The following is a 20,621-nucleotide window of genomic DNA, read 5'->3' as shown; positions in this document are numbered from 1 at the left end:
AGAATTATTAGTACTGAAAAAAAAAATCCTGGTAGTGATTTAATGTGAAAAGGGTGGAGTATGAGCAGTGCTTTTTTCTGCCTCCCCCCCCCCCCCCCGCATTTATCTTAATTTGTAATTATTGGATTCCTGTTTAGATAATTTTAGGACAGACTTAATCTCATCCAAAGACAAATGTCTAAAATAGGTCAGATGGATTGATCTGTCAGGTCCATCTCTGTGAGACAGATTGCTCTTTTGGTGATGGAGGACAATGTCACCAGCTGATCAGAAGTAGGCAGCTGGCTCTTAAACACTGGTTTAGTGGTGAAGAGAAAACAGACTGAGAAGGTTATTAAAATTATGGAGGGAAAGTTTGGATTTTTTAAATGAGTTAAATAGCAAAAAAAAAAGCTTAAAATGGCAAGGCACCATGCAGGGGACATGACCATTGCTTATGTCCCTTCAGAAATACTTCTTAAAGTCAAATTTTGTAGTTTGAAGCCCAAGAAAAGGAGGATCTGGATGAGCATTTTGGTTGTCTGACAGATCAGAAAGGAAAGACTGCCTTTTAATGTATATTATGCATGTTCTTTCTACAGGATTTAGATGTACAGGTTCTTGTTGCATCTAATGATCAGCCTGCAAGCTGGGGGACTGGCAGGATGCAGGCTAATCAAGGAAGAGCCTCTTGGGAAAGCCTTGTGTGGGAGGGGAGATAAGAGGTTTGTCTGTCTTTGTGCAGAGCTTAACCTAATAGCTGGATATCTCCAAGGAAATGTCAGAGAGGAGGATTGAAATTTCCAGTTTGGATAAGGAGAGAGAGGCCTGGAATAGGAGGCAAATCTGTGAGGTCCCTCAGAGAAGATAATTGAATTTCTGTGGCTGGAGGAGATCGCCTAGGAGCAAACAGGAGGAGAGACAAACTGCTGATAAAAAGGGAATTGTTTCCTCAGGATCCCTCCTGCCTTTGAAAAGTAGAAGTGGGAGAGAAGGCCCCAGGAAGGCAGTGCTGGTGGAGCAGTTAGTGAAGTGCTGAGGGAGGTGCTGGCAAGGGCAGGATTTTAAGAGGAAGAAAGAGGTCAGGAGACGCCTGAGTTGGATGAGGCTGATGCAATGACTGAGAGTACTGTCCAGAACAAATTTTGTGCTAAGGAAGAAGGGCTGGCAGAAGACCTGGAAAACATTTGTGGTAGAGCTGTAGGAAAGTCTTTTGCATGCAGTTTAAACACTGACCATACATCGACAGCATGAGAAGAGACTGAGCATCTTAGCTGCCTTGACAAGAAAGTATTTTGTACTAACTTTCTTTTACGTTCCTTTCCTATTTTTTATTTTCCTCCTCCCATTTAGAGAGTGAGAGGCATAACTAGAATCACTGCTGAAGTTCTAAGTGGAAGGAAAGTGAATGGCTGCAGCTCTTCAATAAATTGTCCTTCCCACTGTTGGAGAACATGGTGGATCTCTTGAGGTGTCCAGCCCAAGGCAGGTCGTGTGCCCAGGCAGTATTTGTTAGCCACGTGCAAGTTACTTGTCTTGCTTTCAGGGTACTTGAGAAATGGGTAATAATTTGTGGTTTTCAGGTTAACAAGCTAATGTGTTCAATGTGCCTTCTGACCCTAAGCTCCAGGAAGCGGTTTTCTTATTTTACAAGCAGATATACTGTAATGAAAATAAATTTTGTTTGTCACATTTTCCCCTTCCTAAAATGTCAAGAGAATGTGGGAAGAGGGCAATAACACCATTTTGTCAGATTTCCTCATTTTCAAGCAGGATTTGTGGCCAAGAAGCAAGTAGGAGGGGAGGTTTAAAGTGCAGAGGATGTGCAAGAAGGGAGGAGGGAGCCTCTTTTTGGTGACGTTAACTGTTGGTTGAATAACTGATCAGTAGCCTAAAATGTTACAGTGCATATATATCTGAGCTGGTCCCAGTATAGGTTGCCTGAGCTGTCAGGCCATTCCTTTATCTGTTTGCTTTGCTTTTTTTCTAAAAGTATAGTAGGTATTTTTTCCATGTCACATCTCTCTCTAAATCGAAATCAGAGAGTGGAGGATGAGAATGTTGCAGAAATTAAATTCTCATTTTTAGACGTTCCAAAGGTTAATGCACGCCTCTGTAATTACAAGTATTTTTAAATACTATGTTGTTTAAAAGTTAAGATGAATAAAGAAGAGAAGACTCTTGCATGTTTGGCTATAAATTAATTCCAAAGCTGCATTTTAAGATTTGAATAAAGGACAGGTTTTATGCTAAAAATCTATATACTCAGTTTGAGGATATAGGTTTTCTGAGTATTTACTGGAAAGGAACTGAGCTCAGAAATGCTCTCTCAGAAATAATGCTGTTGGATAAATGTGAAAATGGAAAATAGCTTGAAGTGAAAGTAGACTCTCGCCAACTGCTGTATTCTGAGTTCCTGCTTTTCCCTGCCATATCATCATATTTATTAAAACGCTCTGCCTACAGACTGATTTTCCTGAAAGTAGTGGGCTTTGCATGTGGCTCTGTATAAATGTTTTTCTGGTACAGTTTCTAGAAATGCTTTGAGAAGTGCATGGGAAGCAATTCATTGCTGGTTTTGTATACAAGAAATCCCTGAATGTAGTGGTGGATACAATTTGTGATCCTTCAGAGTATGTTTTCCTGAAATTCTGGATTATGGGGCTGCACCTGTGTAAGATGACAGTAAAACGCCTGGGTTTTTTTCAGGGTTAGAAATGCATTGCATTTTTTTTTTTTTTAAATCTCTTTTGTGATGGTATTAATCTTTCCAAGCTGATAAATACAAGCTGAGCCAGTAAGTGCAGAGCAGAAAGGGTTAAGAGGTGAATTTTGTCTTTCTGCTCTAAGACCACTTGTGCCACCACAAAATTTTAAAAGCTTATTGACAGAATAGCGCTGTTAGTTCCGGTTTTACACAGTCAATCTCAATAAAGTCTGACCCTTATTTTTTTCTTTTTCAGGCTTGTCTAACGCTACCTTGAGCCAAATTCCTAAACTGGTTGGTGCTTTCTCATGGGATCCCTGTGACTGACACAGGAGAGATTGTTGTGGTAGGCATTGCATTGACTGTCTCGACAACACTTGGCCTGGGCACTGACAGATGCAGTTTCCAGTGCAGCCAGTCTTTCATAAGACTCTTACGCCAACAGGAGCTGAGGGAGGGGGGAAAAAAGTGCCTGAGAGGTGGCTTTTATAGTCTTTAGAATTGCTGTTGTGTTCCCTCATAAAAATTAAAACCACATAGCCCAAACTACTACAGAGGAGGGAATTTGTCAAAGTTTGCTTTTAATTATGGAGTTCTAGAATGAAAACAGTTGGTTCATTTACCAATTAAATGTAGGAAAACAACAAAATCTGCATTCTAGTTAACTTCCTAGCAAGTCCAAAGTGCAGAAAGACTCGTTTTGGTGCAATTTGATAACTGTCTTTGAAGCACAGTTTTACGGTGGTACTAAAAATGGGTTCACTAGGCTTTTATTTTTATATAACATATGTTATATACACATATAACATATATGTAGTATGTATCTTTACGTCTCTATAATAGAACCAATTTTGCTTTCATCTGTGGTCCTTGATTTAATAGTTTAATGCCCCACAGTACTACATTTTCAATTTTAAACAGTGCTAAATCCATACTCCAAATAGGGAAGTGAGATAATAAAAAAGTTATTTCCTCTTTGATAGCTACAGATCTATATGTACTCCATAGCAAATTGTTGATATATTTGATAAATGCATTTCCAGTCAATAAAAAAAAAAGTAGCACATATTTATTTTCTTGTCTTCTAGAAGGCAGTACAAATTCTGTTTAAATAATTGAAGTCTATCCATCTCTCTGTGTGGAGTTTGGAAAAGATCAGCCTGTAAATATCACTAGAGCTGGAAGTGCTGCATTAAGCTTACTGTAATACATGGCTATATGCTTAAATAATGATATTTTTAGATTCTTCATTTGCCTGAGCTCGTGATTTACTGTTGGTAGCTTTCCCTTTTCCCAAGCAATGCCACATTCACATGCATGCATCTTCTGAAAATAGTACTGAAAAGTCATATACTTGCAGACTGGCAGACTTTAATTTTTTTTTTTTCTACTTTCCTTTGAAATTCATGTTCTTGGCTTAATTATCAAAGTGTAATGATGTTCTTGCTTGACTTTTTCTGATCACAGGAAAAACCTCTTGTGAAAAAAACACATAAACCTGCCCTCATAGGCTTGAATTTAAGTATTGAGATTTTAATGGAGCGAGCTGTATGCTCCGCTTGAGTAATGTGTCTTAGTGTAAAAAAGTACTGTTTAATTGTAAAGCTTGTTAAAATATTTTTCATCTGGGATTTTTTTTCTGCTCACTTTTTTAGTACTAAGTAAAAAAATATTTTTTTTGTCACATCTTTTTTACTAGGAGAAAACCAAAAGGGGGGGGGGGAAGAGAGATTAAATTTAGTTTTAAACCAAAATGTCTGATATTGTTTTCTGTAACCCTTCCTTATAAAGCAAGTTGAGGTTCAAAAAACAATTTACAGTTTCATTGCTTTCTTTTTATTTTAACTATTTGATAAAAAATTTAAATAGAAGAAGTAGAAAGGATTTCTTGGGTCCTTCACAGTTTGGGCTCTAGATAGTATAAATCCTTTCATAAACTTGCAGTTTACAAGTAATCAGTATTTCTGCTCCCCATACTTTTGGAAAGCTGTAATAAAAACATATACTGCATATCTGATACTTAGAAACTTGAAGAAAATTTCTATAATAAAAAGACAATGGCAAGTTTATACACGTCTGTCCTTGTGGTCAGTAATGTCTTTTTAGCTTAAGTAACTCCTCTCCCATTGTGTGACGTACATTACCCTGCATCATGTTTATTCAAGGAGTGACCATATCTCTTGATCTCCATGTGCAAAGCTAAATAAGCCAAGGTCCCTTAGTCTCCTTCCCTGGGATCAGCTCTGCGTCCTTCTCCCTGAGAGTCCCGTGCCTTGGGGCACAGCGGTCTGCCTCTGCACCCATTCCCCTCTGTGTTCTTGTCAGCAGTGCAGCTTGTTCTCACCCCCCTGTTTGTTTAGTTTTCTGCTGAGATGTTTCTTGAACCTCAAACCCCTCCAGGCACCTTTTCTGAAATACATGGGGAGAAGTGTGTGTGAAATACTCTCAAGACCTGTGTCCAGTCACTTGGAAAATCACGTAGAGCTGGTCTGTCTCTTTTTTAATTTTTCTTAAAGAAGTAGAAAACTCGGTTCAAGTGTCATTGTTCTGGCAAATGTGAAACAACTGTGGACTTTACTGTGCACGTATATAGCTGAAATGTGCCTTGTTTTTGAATTTTTCTGCTGCCTGACAACGCTATTTCACTGAAATGGCTCTGAGGGATTACTGAAATGGAGCATACCCTGGCAGAGGTCTGTATTGGAAAATATTTGTGGCATACAGATGATCATGAGGTATTTGTGTAACGAACAAGAGCATACCATACATAGTTCAGACTTAATACAAAGCAGAGGAGCGTTGCCCTCTGATTTTCTTCATCTAGCAGGCAAGAGCCCACTGCTCCTGTCAGTGTGACAGTGAACGTAGTGGCAGAACTCACTGATCTCTCCTAAGCATCTGGAGAAAAGCTTGTGCATCTTGTCATCTTTAGAGATGCTTTCATAGACGTAGCTTGCTCCTGCTCATTAGTAGTGAGAGAAGGGAGCAGATGGGGAAAGTCGGAGTTTGCCAGTAAAAGGCAAAATTCTTCTCTAATGATCTAGTGTTGGCTTGAAATTGTGGGGCTTTCTGTCTCATTGTTTATAACCTTAAAATACTTATAATGTCTCATTTTGCTGTGGAAGGGAGCAATCAAAATATTTTGGCTTTGCTTCAGAGAAAGATAATGTTTTGTAAGTAGCTGTCTGTAACCCTAATGGCAGCTAGGACCTCTATAACTAAGTCGGTGTACCATAATTTAGTGACAAGTGTGCAGTGTAGATGATCTAGCTCCAGTAACGCATTCATAATTTGCATTATTGTTGTTATTATTATTAATATTATGTCTTGTAGCAGTAGCCAAAGGCACAGCTTGACTTTGATAGCTAAAATGAAATTTAGCAAAGATGTAAATATAATCTGCCTACAGAAGTCAAATAGTGTTTTTTCAGCCTGTGACAAGAAGGAAGAGCTCCACTGCAGAGGTGACAAACTAATTCTGTGGCAACAGCCACAAATTTAAAGTTTGTTTTCAATTATCGATTATGAAACAGGATGTAAACTTAAGCCTATTTATTTGCTTTAGTCCACAAAAAAAATCCCAATAGGAAATAAAGGTTTGAAGGTGGGAAATAACTTCTTTTTAGTAAGCACAATTTTTAAAGTCATTTATATCAGCTCATTCTAGACCCATCTGTATTCCTTTGTTTGCTTGGTTGTTTATATGTGCAGATCTGTAGCTTGTGCAGAGCAACATGGAGAGGCTTTAACTGGACAAGGGCTTCTTTGCCCTCAAGGTTTTTAATTCTCAGTTCTGAATGTCTCACTATTGCTGCAGATGAGCTTAACATCCTGTTGAAATAAATAGCTGTAGATTACATGTCTGAGGTTTTATTTCAAATACTAGAGTTTTTTCTTTTTTTTTTTTTTTGTTGCTGGATTGTTGTGTGTGGGTTTTTTTGGGGTTTGTTTTTGTTTTGGTTTTTTTTTTAGCCTACTATTAGTTTCTAGTAAGTTCAGAGTGAGTAAGATGTTTTGGGGTTGTACCATAAGCCAAAACCTAATTGGGAGTTATTTCTCCCTTCTTTTGTGTGCTGTAGAACTGAAGTCTGTCTGTAAATGTTTACTTTTTGAAGAGTACAATATGAACAATATGAAATTGACTTTCTGAATAGTTTGCAGATTCTGTATAACTGCCCACTTTTCTGTTAAGAAGGGATTGGAAGAGTCAGTGGAATTAGGGATAGTTAATTGTTTTTCTTCTGTTAGCAAGTGAGAGGGGAGTTAGGGGACACAGACTACTGCAGATGCACAAAGCAACAGGGAAAAGCAGTAGAGTTCCAGTACTTAAATGTGCTGGAATGTACTGGCAATGTACGAAGTAGGGAAAGAGGCACAAGTCAAGACACTTGTCTGCTGTTCTGTATTTTGACCTTCACAGAGAAGAGTTAGGCAACGGCTGCATACCAGTCCTTGTAGCAATTGTCCTGACTTGTGCAAAAGGGTCTCACAGCATAATAAAGTTGGTTCTGAAGCTTTCACAAGCAGAACTCACTTTTTCTACTTCTTTTGAAAGCAACTTACGCAAAGTCATTACAACAGTGCTTGAGAAATTTTCTTGCATCTCCCTAGATTCAGGCATTACACTTGGGGCCTCTAATTGTACTTCATCAGACTTTCATTCTCCTGTTAGCATATTGATCCCATCTTCTGCCAAGTGAAGCCAGTTCAAAAGCTCCCTCCGTGATTGCACACATCTCTGTATTACTGAGTCTTCCTCCCACTCAAATAGCTAGAAATCTCTCTCTTCTCTTTAATTCTGACTTGCTTTCTGCATGTCTCAATCCAGTTTTGTTTTCCTATAACATTTGCAGGCTGGCTTGAAACCATACTGCAGGATAAGAACTGCCAGTGGAAATGAAGCTGCCAAAGACTCTGCATCTCACTGAGAGGACCTGTGAGCTTCATCCCTTTTTTTTTTTTTTTTATTTTTTTCCCCACCATGGTAAAAGACTGATTTACAGCTTGCTATATTAATCAGTAGTCCTCTTAATGTATCTGTCATAATTTTGAGGTGCTGGTTCCCATTTTTTTGAAGATTAGAGCCTAGGGCTAAGGAAGAAGCAGGTTGGTGGCTGGTCTGTCACAGGCACAAGCTGAGCTGTGCAAGCAAAGTAGTTCTCTCAGAGGCTGTGGAAGATGGAGCCCTCTCAAACCTCACCACTTGCTGTTCCAAGCACAACACCGACTTTTCAACCACGCTTTCTTTAACCAAAACACAAAGCCAATCTCCCTGGAAGAAACCATTTCATTTTGAGTATTAGTAGAGAAGGCAGGAGAGTACAAACTGTCTGTAGACACAGGATAATTATATTGCCTTATGCACTATGTACCACTTTGCCTACTTTTTCCATCTGCTAAGTCTCCAACCACTGCTGGCATTGCAGGAACCTGGGCCTCCTGGTTATTTCAGGTCACTAGCCAGGCATTGGTGTATCCTTCTCAAACCACCTCAGTTAACTTAAATCTATGGTCAGCAGTTAAGTCCAGTTTGTCACTCAATATTGAAGTGTTGTGCCCAAGTGCAAGAGCCTGTATTGTTGACCAGTGAGTGGGGGAAGAGGTCTCTGCCCGGCAGCCTGAATTCTTGCTCTAGTGTTATTGTTCTGTGACCATAGTTGGTTCCTTTTATATTGCTTTGTGGGTTTTGGTTTGTTTTTTTTTTTTTTTTACTGCTTACTGTTTTTAGTCATATTTATCAGGCATTTTTATAAATGGGTTAGTTACTTCTGTTCATTTGCTAACCAGCACATAGTTAGCCCCATGTGGTCAGCTTATGTTTTATATGCTTTAAGTCTTCAATTTTTATATTTCCTGGTCTGCATGTTCTTTTCTCACTTTCAGTGTCTTCTATAGACCTTCACTAGTGGGGTTTTGGTTTTTTTTTTGTTGTTCTTTTTAAAGTATGGATAGACTACAAATGTGTGTGTAGTTCATCAGTTACTGACCTAGTTGCTTTGTCAGTCGTGTTCCCAAACTCCCCATTAACTCAACTGTGTGACTTCAGCTATTAGACGTCAGAGGCTTAAAGCTTGTGTAGCATTGCTTTGGCTTACAGCTGGTGCAGTAAGTCTGGTGCAAAAACCTCCCTTTTCTCCATTTAGAGCAGAGGTCGGTATGGATTAAAGAAACACTGATTTTTCCCATTTTCTGTTGCATTGTGGGATCTTCCTACACTGCTCTGCTCTGGCCTCTCCTGCTTAAATGAGATCTGAAGCCCATCAAGCACCTTTGTTCAAGCTGTGATGCTCTTGCTCCCATTTGTGCTGACTGGTGTAAAGGATTGTGTCTCCACTTTTTAAACAAATGCTTCTTCCAACTCTTCTGTAGAAGCTGCAGCCAGCTTCTCTGCTCCTCCTTCTGTTTGTTTTTAAAGTAGCACTGTTTTGCTCTTGACTCTATTTAATTGGTTTCCTGCTGGAAAGAAACTAAAGGGCTGCCTTTGCCAATTAACTAGGACAAATACTTTATTAGTAGACAATGTAGGTTAACCAAGGATTTCAGGAAAGAAATGTGGGATACCTTCAATGTTTAAACAGTTGTTCTTTGGTGGAGGGTCTTTTTTATTAACTATAAAATAGGAATTGGAAGACATTCTAGGGTTCAGTTCCTTCCCTCTGTAAGTTTTCTTCCTGTCTAGTTTTAATATTGACAAACTGTTTCATGCTAAAAGCATGTAGAGCTCTTAACTCTTAGCCAAGCACTTATTGTTCTTTCACACAAAAAAATATCTAGAGAATGATTTGAGGCCTGTGACACAGCTTACTCATGTGATAGGCTATCTTTAGGAACATTAATAGCCATATTTTAAATGAAATTTCTATTCTTGGCCTCCTAGATTGCTAGGTTCAATAAAGTCAACCAAGAGAGAGCAATCAGATTGAGTTTGTTACTAGAAATATCTAAAAACAAACCACAAAAGCTAATTTTAAGCAGTGGGTTGCAATCCATGTTTAGCTTAGAACCTCTGAGGCCTCCAACCTTTCCAAGCGTCTCTATTTTAAACTGGCATGTCAGACCAATGTGGCTGCTCTTTCACAGTCTCCTTAACATAAAACACTATGGTGACCACTAAAGTAAATAGGAAAAAAGTAACAATTACAGAACTTAACATAAAAGATTCATTTCTTAGTACAGTAGATTACCGTTAAATACGAGGGTATGTCTCAATTGCTGAGTGGGTGGTGCGTGTGTGTACCACATTACTTGGCTGGGACCATAATGAACGACCTCATCTGTGATCTTCCCAGAAGCTGGAAAGAGGGCAGCCTTCTGTGGTTTGTGTCTTGTTTGGTTTGGGAAAGCACAAGTTGAACTTGGAAAGATTCCTACTATCTGAAATGTTCAACACGTGGCCTCTGGAAAGTGTAGAGTATCTTTAACTACTATTTTTTAATTCAGCCTTTTTAACAATAACTTTTTCAAGTAAAATTTTGGTTTACTAAGGCTTTTATGCTTTCTTTTTTAATATTGAAATAATGTGAAATGGTTGATGGGATTACTTCTGCTTTTTTAGGCTGCATACAAAAGGGAGGAAGTTACTGGAGTCAGAACTGCTCAGACACATACTGTTGTTTCAAAGATATTTCCTGACACCCGAGTGGGCCTGGAGAAAATGGTTATCCACTAAATTAATGTACTCATCCATTTTTTTAATCCAGAGAATTTAGTATCAAGGGTATAAAAATTAGGTGAATTGTTTTATAACTTTGTATTGATGTTAACTTCTGAAACCTGTGGTCCGCTGCAACATGTGTACTATGCAAATATAAAAGGAAAAGTAAAACCTTTTTCCCACAGAGGAGTTTGCAGTCTGAGGGTGATGCTGACCCTATTCTGGGTATCTTACAGTATGGAGCAAGACCTGACCTAGTGTTTAAGGTAGTTTGATAACTTAGTAAACTGGCTGTGACAGTGCAGAGCAACCATCTGAATATCTGTTCAGATGTAACTGGTCTCCACAGTGAGAGGCTTTGAAGCAGATGCTTTATGCAGGGAATGGCATGTCTTCAACGAGCTGCTAGCTGTTTCGTGGGTATTGTTTTTGTGGGACAAACTCTAGTCATCTTGTAGATAATGGACTGATCACTTGAACTTGTGGAAGGAGCTCATTCTGTGAAGTGGCTTAGGGAATATGTTGCATGTATCAATGCTTTAAATATAAGTGTCACTGCTTTATTTTGTTTCCTTCTTGAGGAAGTAAAATGATTTAATTCTGGTAATGTTAAATTCCTTTAAAAACCATAAATGCTCACTGAAGAAAGCTCTTCTTCATTTTACTGGGTTTTTTAAAGCTCTTCTTTATAAACCCCTAAAATGATGAGCACAAATTTGAGCTGCCCTAGAAATGTTTTTCCTCCGTGCCAGAATAAATCTATGCAAATTTGTCTCACTTTATGCTGCATGCCAGATCTCTTTGCTGGGAAACTGAAGAATAAGTACATGTTTTCCATCCCTGAGCTCAGCGTGTGCTCTGCTAGTAAGCAGGTCAGCACTGCCACCTGTAAGAAGCCTGAAGCATTTCAGTATCCTTCCTGCCTGTGCTCACAAGCAGGTAGAAGCTATGGATCGAGCAGAGTGGAGGTGGCTTGCACAGAGCCACAAACCAAAACTGTTGCTGTGAATCCTCACCGTGGGAAATAACCAACACGCCAGAACTGAGTACCTGTTGCAATGTGCGTATTAATTTGGAGAAGGGGTTAATATGGTCTAGGAGTACTAAGAGGCAGTGGAAAATGTTAGTAGGGAATTCCTATCCTGTGAATAGGCTGTCACTTTCACTACATACCAAATCTATAGCAAAAAGTCAAGTGTTCTGATCACACTGATGTTTTTGCATTGTTTCATTGTTACCTGAGATGTTCCCTCTTTAGCAGGATTAATTATGTTGGTATGTAGAAGGTGTAAGGGACTGACTTAAGTGCCTTCAGTTTTCTCTTTCTAACAATGCAGTGACGTGTAAAGCAACATTTTCTTACTTGTATTTGTATTGCAATTCAAATCAACTAGGCTGATATCATGTTAAAAAAGCTTTATTTAAATTACTTTTTGATAGCTTATTCTATACTGAGTCGATATTTTCCTTGAATGATTTCCAACATCTGTTCTGTTTGGGTAACTCAAAAGCCAAGTCTCTTCCATAACATTAAAGGTCAGACAACCAAAAAGCTCTAATGCGCTTCATACTGTCATTACTAAATGAATTAGTTGGCAGGGAAAGCCATTTACAAATGTAGAACTGCCAGTAGTTTGTTCTTAAGGTTTTGTTAGAAATGAGGAAAGAAAAACTATAGTTCAAGCTCCAAAAGCACCTCAATTTACATTTAATTTACAATTAATCAATGAATAAGAAAAAACTAAAAGGAAACCAGAAGTAATAAACCGAGGCCCGACACCTATTGATTTTTTTTTTTTTTTTTGAGCTGTGCTCAAGTGTTCAAAGCAGTATGGAGGAAATCCCAGTAGCATTCCCCTGCATGTGTTCCTGAAATCAAAAGGTCTGTAATTTACCAGTACCTGTTATCTAGACAACTGTAGCAAGGGGAGCCCTGAGGGGAATGTTTCCACTGTGGTGAACCTGCACTTTCTTTTCTTCCCCTTACGCTTTCTGCTGTCTCTGCATGGCCTTAGCTTCAGCCTTTGCTTTCAGTCTTCCTGCCTTTGCTGTTGCGGAGGCGTTACGCACGGTCTCTGCCATGTGCAGATGGGGTCCTATGGTGCTTCTGCTTTCTGCAGCAAACAGGTACACGTGTGCTGCTGCAAATGCTCTTAAATGTGGAGAGGGGTGAAAAAAAAAAAGCCAACAAAGGAAGAAGCACTACTATGCAACAGTTATATTACTGTGAAGGCTGGGGCTGATGTTGAGACAATACGTTGTACTGCTGAAAATACTGCAAATGCTGATTCTCGCTCTGCAGGGGGAGGAGAGAAGGAAAACGTGCACTCAGGCAGCTAACGCACTGCTTGTCCACCCACCAGCCGATGTGATGTGGTAGGTACCAGCTGATGTGTCTGAGGCACAACTAAACTGTGTGGGCTGCTCAGTTATGCAGTAAGTTTGAGGCAGAAGAGGTTATCAGTAGTTTCTTATAATTCAGGTGATTTTCTAATAACTAGATCATCCTTTTTTGGTGTGTGCAATCTTAGTGGTTCGCACTGACATAAGAACTTTCTCCTGATTGTGTTTGAAGTTCTTCCAAGGCTGGGATTAAATGACTTGACTGGACCATCAATAAGAAAGTAGGAAGAAACCAGACTAAATTAAATATCTGTCCCTAATCAAAGTGTTATTACATAATAAGAATATGTCTGTAAGTTCCTTAGCCCATGTGAGTGACTGGTCTGTGCCTAGGCATGCGCTGGTTGAATGTTACATCAGGATATGACTTGGATAAATCAGTTGGAACATGTAATTCTGTAATATGTGAAAGGAAACTTGGGAACAAACACTTTATTCACCAAGCTGGCATGGCTCAGTTATTAATGTAGACCATAATCTAATTAAATTTTGTAACACTGTGCTTAAAGGCAAGTTGCTCCTCACCCGGAGAGAAGAGGAAAACTTGTCTCAAGCCAGTTTCCTAGTAGAATTCCTCTCCTGTTTGGCTAACCTGGGCTACCTTGCCTTGGATACTGCGCACAAAGATGAGACTGAAGAACTGGATTGTGATGCAGATGTGATGGGAAGAGGACAGGCTGCTTAGAGCAGGAGGAAATTAGAACAGTATTCTGTATTGGAAAGGAGATAAAAAGACAAAGAAAATAAAACTTTTAGGAAGATGCAGGGAAATTATTTGAACAGTGTGCAGAGATATTTGAATCCAGAGTCAAGTTGGTCAGGCCAGAAGCTTGTTGTGAAATATCCTAACTGATAGGTGTAGTTTTATCATGTGAAGCGTCAGATGATATGAGGAGTTGACTATTTGATGAGACATGCAGGAATTCTCAAACCTTTTCCTCTATTAACCATTTTAAAATGTGATGGTACTATTAAGAGAAACAGTGAGTCGCTAGTACTGCTGATCAGGCTAGATCCTGTTTGCAGGATGTACTGAGCAGGCTCTGTCAGAGCTTTCTCTCTCTCAAACACTGAGGGGGGAAAAAAAAATAATCTTACCAGTCTATAATTCAGCCCATTGCACATCCCATGCCATCAGATTTATTGTCAGGAGATGGAATTCTTCCAGAAAGATGTGGTGGGTTTTTTCTTCGGGTGGGTTTTTTCCTTTGGCTGAGTTGCGTGATTCTAGACACGCAGTCTCCCTCTGAAGGCTTTCAAAATCACTTTCCTGCCTCTCAATGAGAAGGTGATGTAGGCAGTTATCTTAGAAAATCTGCTTCTTTGCACACTGACAACAGGGTGACTATCTTGGGTAGCCTGAATCCCATCCTAGGTTTCTCCTTATGCTTAGTCTGGTTTGTCACACAGACGTGGTGAATGAGTTTGTATACCATGACTTCTAATGCAAATACATTGTACTTGCCTGTCCTCTGAAGACTAGAGGGGCAGTTCTGGGTCATAGCTGGTGCAGTGTGATGTGGCATGATGGAAGCTGTTACTTCTGCAGTGAAGCTGTCCAACTTCTAGCTAGAGTTGCTGTTTTTAGGCACGGTTTTGGAAAAAGTAAAAGTAATTTCCCAGGTGGCTGGGATGCACAAAACATCTCTATGAAGTTTTACTCTTTCTATGAAGAGTCATTCTCTTTTCTTATACTTCAGCGATATTTTCTTCCTAGTCCTATTGACTGTACGTGCTCTGGTTCTTCTCCCTCTTAATACTGTTTGTGGAAGACAACATGGGAGAACTTCCTGCTAATCTCTGAGGGGCAGATCTGGGGCATGAGACTGGGAACTGGCTCTCCACACCGGGAGCTGTGAAAAATGCTCTCATACAAATATCTGCCTGGAATTTTGTGATTGAGTCACAGGAACAGAGTGAGCTGTGGGTGAGTTAACCAGACTTCACCCCACTCTGAATGTTTTCAGCTACTAGCGTATCTGCTTTGCTGTTCAAGTGTAGTGTATGAAGGGATGGTACTTGTGTATGCGTTGTCTTACAGCTAAGATGTTAAAACCTGAGCTCACTCTTAGTATGCAAGTGTAAGACGGCAAGAGGGTTTGCAGTGGGTTTTTTCAATCCCATGTACTTCATCTGCAATGGGAATGAAGCAATCTCCTGAGCAAATTTCTTTCATCTGAGACTTGTCAAGTGCTATGTAAGTACAGCACTGGGCAGTGCACCAAGCGTGTGTTTTGCTGTAGTTGCAAGGAAAAATACAATTTTGACTGGTGGAAATAAGAGCTGGTCTCTCCAGGTGTCTCTGTCAGAAGTAGGGCTCCACTCCCCTTGCTCATATTTGCATTTTCTCACTAATTTCACGCAGCTTTAAATGGGGTTTCTAGCTTTAAGCATCCAAGGCTTCTCTCTTCCCTGCCCCCTAGCAAAGAAAAAACTCAGAGCTCAAGCTTGGTGTTACTTGGGTTTTGTGTAAACATAGCTCTTACTTTTCTGAGAGAGTCAGCTATGGAGAAGGAAAAGGCTTGTGATATGTTATAGTTTCAAACTGCTCCTTACTGATTTATTGCTAGTGTGGAGACAGCTCAATGTGCACAAATCCGTCAGTGCCTTGTAAGCAGAGAGGAGGGAAAGAATAGGAGGAAGCAAGGAAAGGGGTGGAGGGGAAAAGAGCTGGGGAAGGGAAAAATAAAAACATGGGAAAACATTAGGGGTGGGAGGAAAGGCATAGCAAAGCAGTTGTTTTTGACTAGGTGATTTACAATTTTCTGGAAAATAAAAAAAAATGAGATAAATAACAATAATAAAAAAACCCTCTGGAGAGCAGAGGAATTGTCTTCTGCCCTCGTTACTGTGTGTGTTGCCTTCCCAAGCTAGAAAATAATCCAGTCATGAGTGACTTACCACTGCTAGACAGTGTTTGAGGGTTGTTGCAGCTGTGAGTTTCATGCTTAGGTTATGACTGGCTTTGGTTAAGATCAGTCTCTTTTAGGTTGGTTTTGTCTTACCTCATTTTGAGACCTCTTATGGATATCTGATTGTTTCGCCTTGGGCTCCTTTCGTTGTGGGAGAGTTAGAACCAGAAAGAGGGCAAGGTATGTGGGTGGAAATTTAAGGTGTTTTAAATGCAGGTGGCTATGGGGTTACTTGTAGCTAGTAGTAGAGCTCTAGTTGGCCCGAAGAACTGCCAAAACAGTCATCACATCCTGAAGTAGACATCTACAGCCCATGACTATAATGGGAGCTCGTAGCTAGAAAACATGAACTTATCTTCTTAGCCATGTTAATTTGGAGTAGGACTTAACTGTGTCCTGAGCTGCCTGGGCTGTTGAACACGAGCTGCGTAGCTGTTGGTGTGCCCATGGTTTTGAGCACGAATGCTGTTAACAAAGGTGGTGGCTACTAGATGCAGAATACTCAGTAAATCTAAAAACTTAGTAACCATCAGCTTTCTTCCAGTAGAAGCAAAATGTGAAAACATTCAGCCAGGAAAATTAGTTTGACCATTTCTGATTTTGTCTTCTGATAACCAAAAAAGCCAAGTCGACAGGATGATGCTCTTTCACGCTGAAAGTCTCCTGGTTGTTGCTGGCATCTGCTGAAATGGTTATTTGTGTCACAGCTCCTTTCAAGAAAGATTACACTGCTTTTGTTGTATTCAGCTGTCAGTGGAGAGTTCGGTTTTTTTTTTTTCCTGGACTCTTGCTTTTTTGGTCACAATGCCAATAAGTTGTTTTAATCTGTGCTTGATCTCGGAGTCTCGCTACTATTTCAGTCATGTAGTCTTGATTCTGGTTTGCTGAAATTTGGGGAGAAGGAGCATAATAGAGTATATGGAGAAAAATATTTTGTGTTTTTTTTTTTTTTCCTAGATTCTGTGTGTAGCTGATTTTCCTGTCTCTAAGATACTTGCAGAGCTTAAACATTTCAACTATTAATGATTTAACCTGTGGTCTTCCACACTTTTGCATGGGCTTAGTGGTTGCCGCAGTACTTCATAGATGGTGCCTTGGTCTTGGCCCTAGTTTTCAAAAGCAGTGGTTCATTGCATTAAAGTTCATGGGGGTTTTTAATGAGGTTCTAATGGGTTAATAACTCTTAAAGCAAGCAAATAAGATGGGTAGGCTCATTCTCTCCAGATCCAAATGTTTTGGATCCAGGTGACAGACCTGCCTAGGCTTTTCTAGGCCCTCTGAGGTACTTCTGAATGGACAGAAGATGAGCTTGGGGCATGTCTACTTGTAGTATTCTTTAGAAGTTAGAGCTTTAAAAATCTGTTTTTCTGTGTTTGTTTCCATAAGATCGCTTCCTCTCTACCCCCCTGTCCATTTGATAGGGAACACTGTTATATAAATCCGTAGCTAACCATTACTTTTCTAATATTTAAAATATTTTATGGTCTTTAACATAGTCAAACCAAGCTGTGTAAATTTTCTTTTTTTTTTTTTTTTTTCCCTTATGTGATACTCTAATTTCTCAGGAAAAGAAACAAGAAAAATTGTTAGCCAGAGGTTTAGCAAATAAAATTTTCTTAACTTCTTGTGACTCAGCGACCTGTCCTAGAAGCGATCCACTAGATAAATATATATGTATCTTTTTTTTTTTTTTTTTTGCATTTGTGATGCCATTGTTCAGGTACCTTTTATTACTGAGAAACCAGCTGTTCTTTCTCTCTTTCTTTCTTTTGGACATTGGAATGTTTGAATGTAAATATTATAAATGTATATATTTTAATATTATGTATACATGTGCATATATATTAGATAATATATATTTAAAATGTTTTGTATCAGTCAGGAAGGTAAAGCAAAGAAACATAATGGCTGTTTATGGAGTGGACCATTCCAGGAGCCCCTGGAATAATTTGGTTTCCACTCGAGAAAGAGCCTGTTTCCCACATGCTATATTGGCCAGGAGATTGATGTTGCTGACAGTGCTCTAAGCTTCTATATGGTCTTTTATCTCTTCTGGGCCAGGGCCCTGGAATAGCTTGAAGATAAGAACAGAGATGGTGAGTTTGGCGTTGACGGTTAACTGGTGTAAGGACTTAAAGACCAGGTCATGATAGACTGCGTGTTGACATGACTTGTATTCTGTTCGAGCTGAAGTTTTTCGTTTGTTGAGAAGAGTTACGCCTGAAAAGAGCAGCCTGTTACACTGCTGGAAGACAACATGACTTTACTGGTTGGGGTTGTCTGGAGTTCAAAGGATGACTGGTATCTGCTGAACTTGTGCAGTTGATTGTGGATCAGATTTATGAGTAAGCCTTAAGAGTTAAGTAGGCATTTGGCAGGATTTAAAAACCTAACGAAGGAAGGAACCTCTAAGCTAGTCATCTCTAAACATCTGTATAAATACAGTCTTCTGTGTGTTAGTTTGCCTGGCACCTAGCAGAGAGAATTACTCTACCCCCCAAGCAGTTCTGTGAGGATGAAAACTCAGTGACAGCTAATGCAGTGATAGACACCAGTAACTAACTGGGATTAATAAGTGAGAGACACTAAGTCTACCTGCCAACTTTTATAACCATAAAATCTACTTAGTGAGTGAATTTATTCATTAATTTGTTTTATAGAGGGACTTCTAAATGGCTTTATCAGTCCATGGTACAATTAAATAATAAAAACTGGCAAAAATAGTTGCTAACTGGTCAGTTCTGTTATATGAGCTTTGTATTGCTAGGGAAATATGGATCCTACTGAAGATCCCTGGAAAAGCCCAGGAACAGGGAAAATGGCATCAAGCTCAACCTCTGGCAAAGGGGTAACAAATAGTCCAAGTTGCAGGACTGCTACTGAACGCTCTTAGCCACCAATCTTGGTTATGTAAGATACTCCCTGCTGACTTGGGGGTCTTGGAGATAGCTGTCAAATCGTGTGCAGTGAGCTACAGCTGTGGCTACATAGGAAAGCTCAGAATTGTTTAGGTCACAGAGTCAAAATAGTCAATAGATGTGGCAAGCAGTGCCAACTACAGAGTGTAGTGTAATAGCCTTTCTGCAGATTACTCCACTTGAGAAATGTGCATTTTTTTCTTCACATAAGTGAAATATTTGGAGAAATTTTTATATATTTATAAATAGTGAATATATAAATCTAATGTATAAATATACTTTTAACATAAAATACATATATTAACTGTAGTATGGCAGATGAGTTTGACTTCATTTAGGAAGAAGTGTAGCCTGGATTATATAAATGTATACATAAATATATATATAAACCCTGTACTGTAGCAGATGTGTTTGTCAAAATAACTCTAGTTAAAATAATCCAGGCTACTAGATTAAATCAAAGAGGGAAAACAGGAATGAGAACTAATTTTAAATCCCACTTAAATCCCTTCCTTTGGCTTCTAAAAGAGCTGTTTTCCATCATGTTAGTAAATTCAGATTAAGAGAACTCCCGAAGGGAGATGACTTTAAGTGTACGTGATTAACTAGCTGTCTGGTGGGAGAGGGGACTGAAGCCCTTTATTTAGAAATTAAACTCATCCCTGATCTAAAGATGAAATGTGGATTCTGTTGAAAGCTTTATTTTGGGTATTGCTTGGTGAAAAAGACCCACCAGTTAAAGCGTGCTGTGTATGACTGTTTTGTTCAACCGCCTTTGAGTCACTTTTTTCTCACATAGCCAGTCATACATCCATGAACTTGCTGCCGTTGCAGTTTGACTGTACAGTGCCATGAAACACTTGACTACAGTGCAATGAGAAAAATCATACTGTTCTGTAATTTCTTGAATGACTCACATGGAAGAAAGTTGCATTATTTCCTACTTTCACAGAGATTTTTCTCAGACGTTTTCACATTGTTTCTGTTTCACTGTTTTCTGCAACTTCTTGGAGCCTGCAAAGAAAGAATTGTTCTATTCTTGACTTACCAGAGATCAAGTCAGCCATTTGTTCTCACTTGAAAATGTAGTCAGTGTAGGTGGACCAAAAAATAAGGGATTACTGTTCAGAAATCCAGTTTGTATTAACTTAATTCATTAATTCTTGTGCAGAAATAATGAAAGATTCCTTTCCCTCCCATACCTATCTCCCAGAACACTTAACAGTCACATTTTAAATGTATTAACACGTGGTTACAGCAAGAAGACTTCAGTCACTTCTGTGTCTTTATGCAGCGATTCCTTTTTTTTTGTGTAGATATGCCCATGGTTGCAGAATCAAACGGTCATTAGTCGGGTTGTTGATTATTTATGAGAAGACTGCTCTGAACAAACTATTACTGAAGCTGTTTTCTGTGCTTTCCTACTCCCAGCTTCCTTTGGGATGCTGTCCTAGAAAATGATGGGCTGCATTAATGTATTTCTTACAAATTCAGTGTTACCAGATGTAGACCACAGACTGCAAAAATATGTAAATGAGACTGACCTTGACTGCAGTAGAGTTTGGTGTCTGAACTGATGACTAACTTCTCTTCTGGCTTTTTGTGTCTCTATGTGATTGGTACATCTGTTATCAGGGCCTGTGAAGTATTGGTGTTTGTACTGAGTTTGGTAATTAACACCAAATCTCTAATGAACTCAATATTTATTGAGCTAAGATCTGCTCAGTAGGTGGGCTGGACTGCAATTCTGTACTTTTACGAGCTGGGGGACCTCCCAGCAGATAGCCAAAACACAAGGCAAAATTTTCTGCTGGCTGGTGCTGTAACTGGTGGCCTTCAGCATGAGGGCACACGAGTAGATATTTTTCAGTGGTTTGTTGCTCTAGAGGTCCTTTCTGTTGCCTTCTCTTTCTTCTTGCTGTTACTTTACATTTTTCCTGAAGCATTGCACATCACTGGAAGCATGAGAACACAATCTGAAGCCGTAGTAGAGCACAGCTGTGGAACAGTAGAAGTCTTAATCTGATTTTGACAGAAGGTAGGTTTTT

The 20,621-nt window shown here is 39.3% G+C and overlaps 1 protein-coding gene across 4 annotated transcripts in view; it reads left to right on the top strand.

The window, feature by feature from the left end:
* RNF144A (ring finger protein 144A) overlaps positions 1-20,621 on the top strand; it is a 65,416-nt gene that overhangs the window by 13,481 nt on the left and 31,314 nt on the right. The window contains exon 2 of one of the 4 annotated variants that reach the window (XM_086745331.1): positions 2,943-3,032. The exons of 1 other annotated variant lie outside the window; for it this stretch is intronic. The gene's annotated coding sequence lies outside the window, so the exon portion shown is untranslated. Of the gene's footprint in view, positions 1-2,942; positions 3,033-12,182; positions 12,223-12,682; positions 12,717-20,621 lie in introns of those variants that run through there. 2 more of the 4 variants (XM_086745332.1, XM_086745333.1) reach the window with 2 other exon arrangements.

Source organism: Chlamydotis macqueenii, chromosome 3 (assembly GCF_036417535.1).
Source record: "Chlamydotis macqueenii isolate bChlMac1 chromosome 3, bChlMac1.mat, whole genome shotgun sequence".
Lineage (NCBI taxonomy): Eukaryota > Metazoa > Chordata > Aves > Otidiformes > Otididae > Chlamydotis > Chlamydotis macqueenii.
The sequence above is the reverse complement of the archived record's forward strand: the minus strand, read 5'-3'. Positions and strand labels throughout refer to the sequence as shown.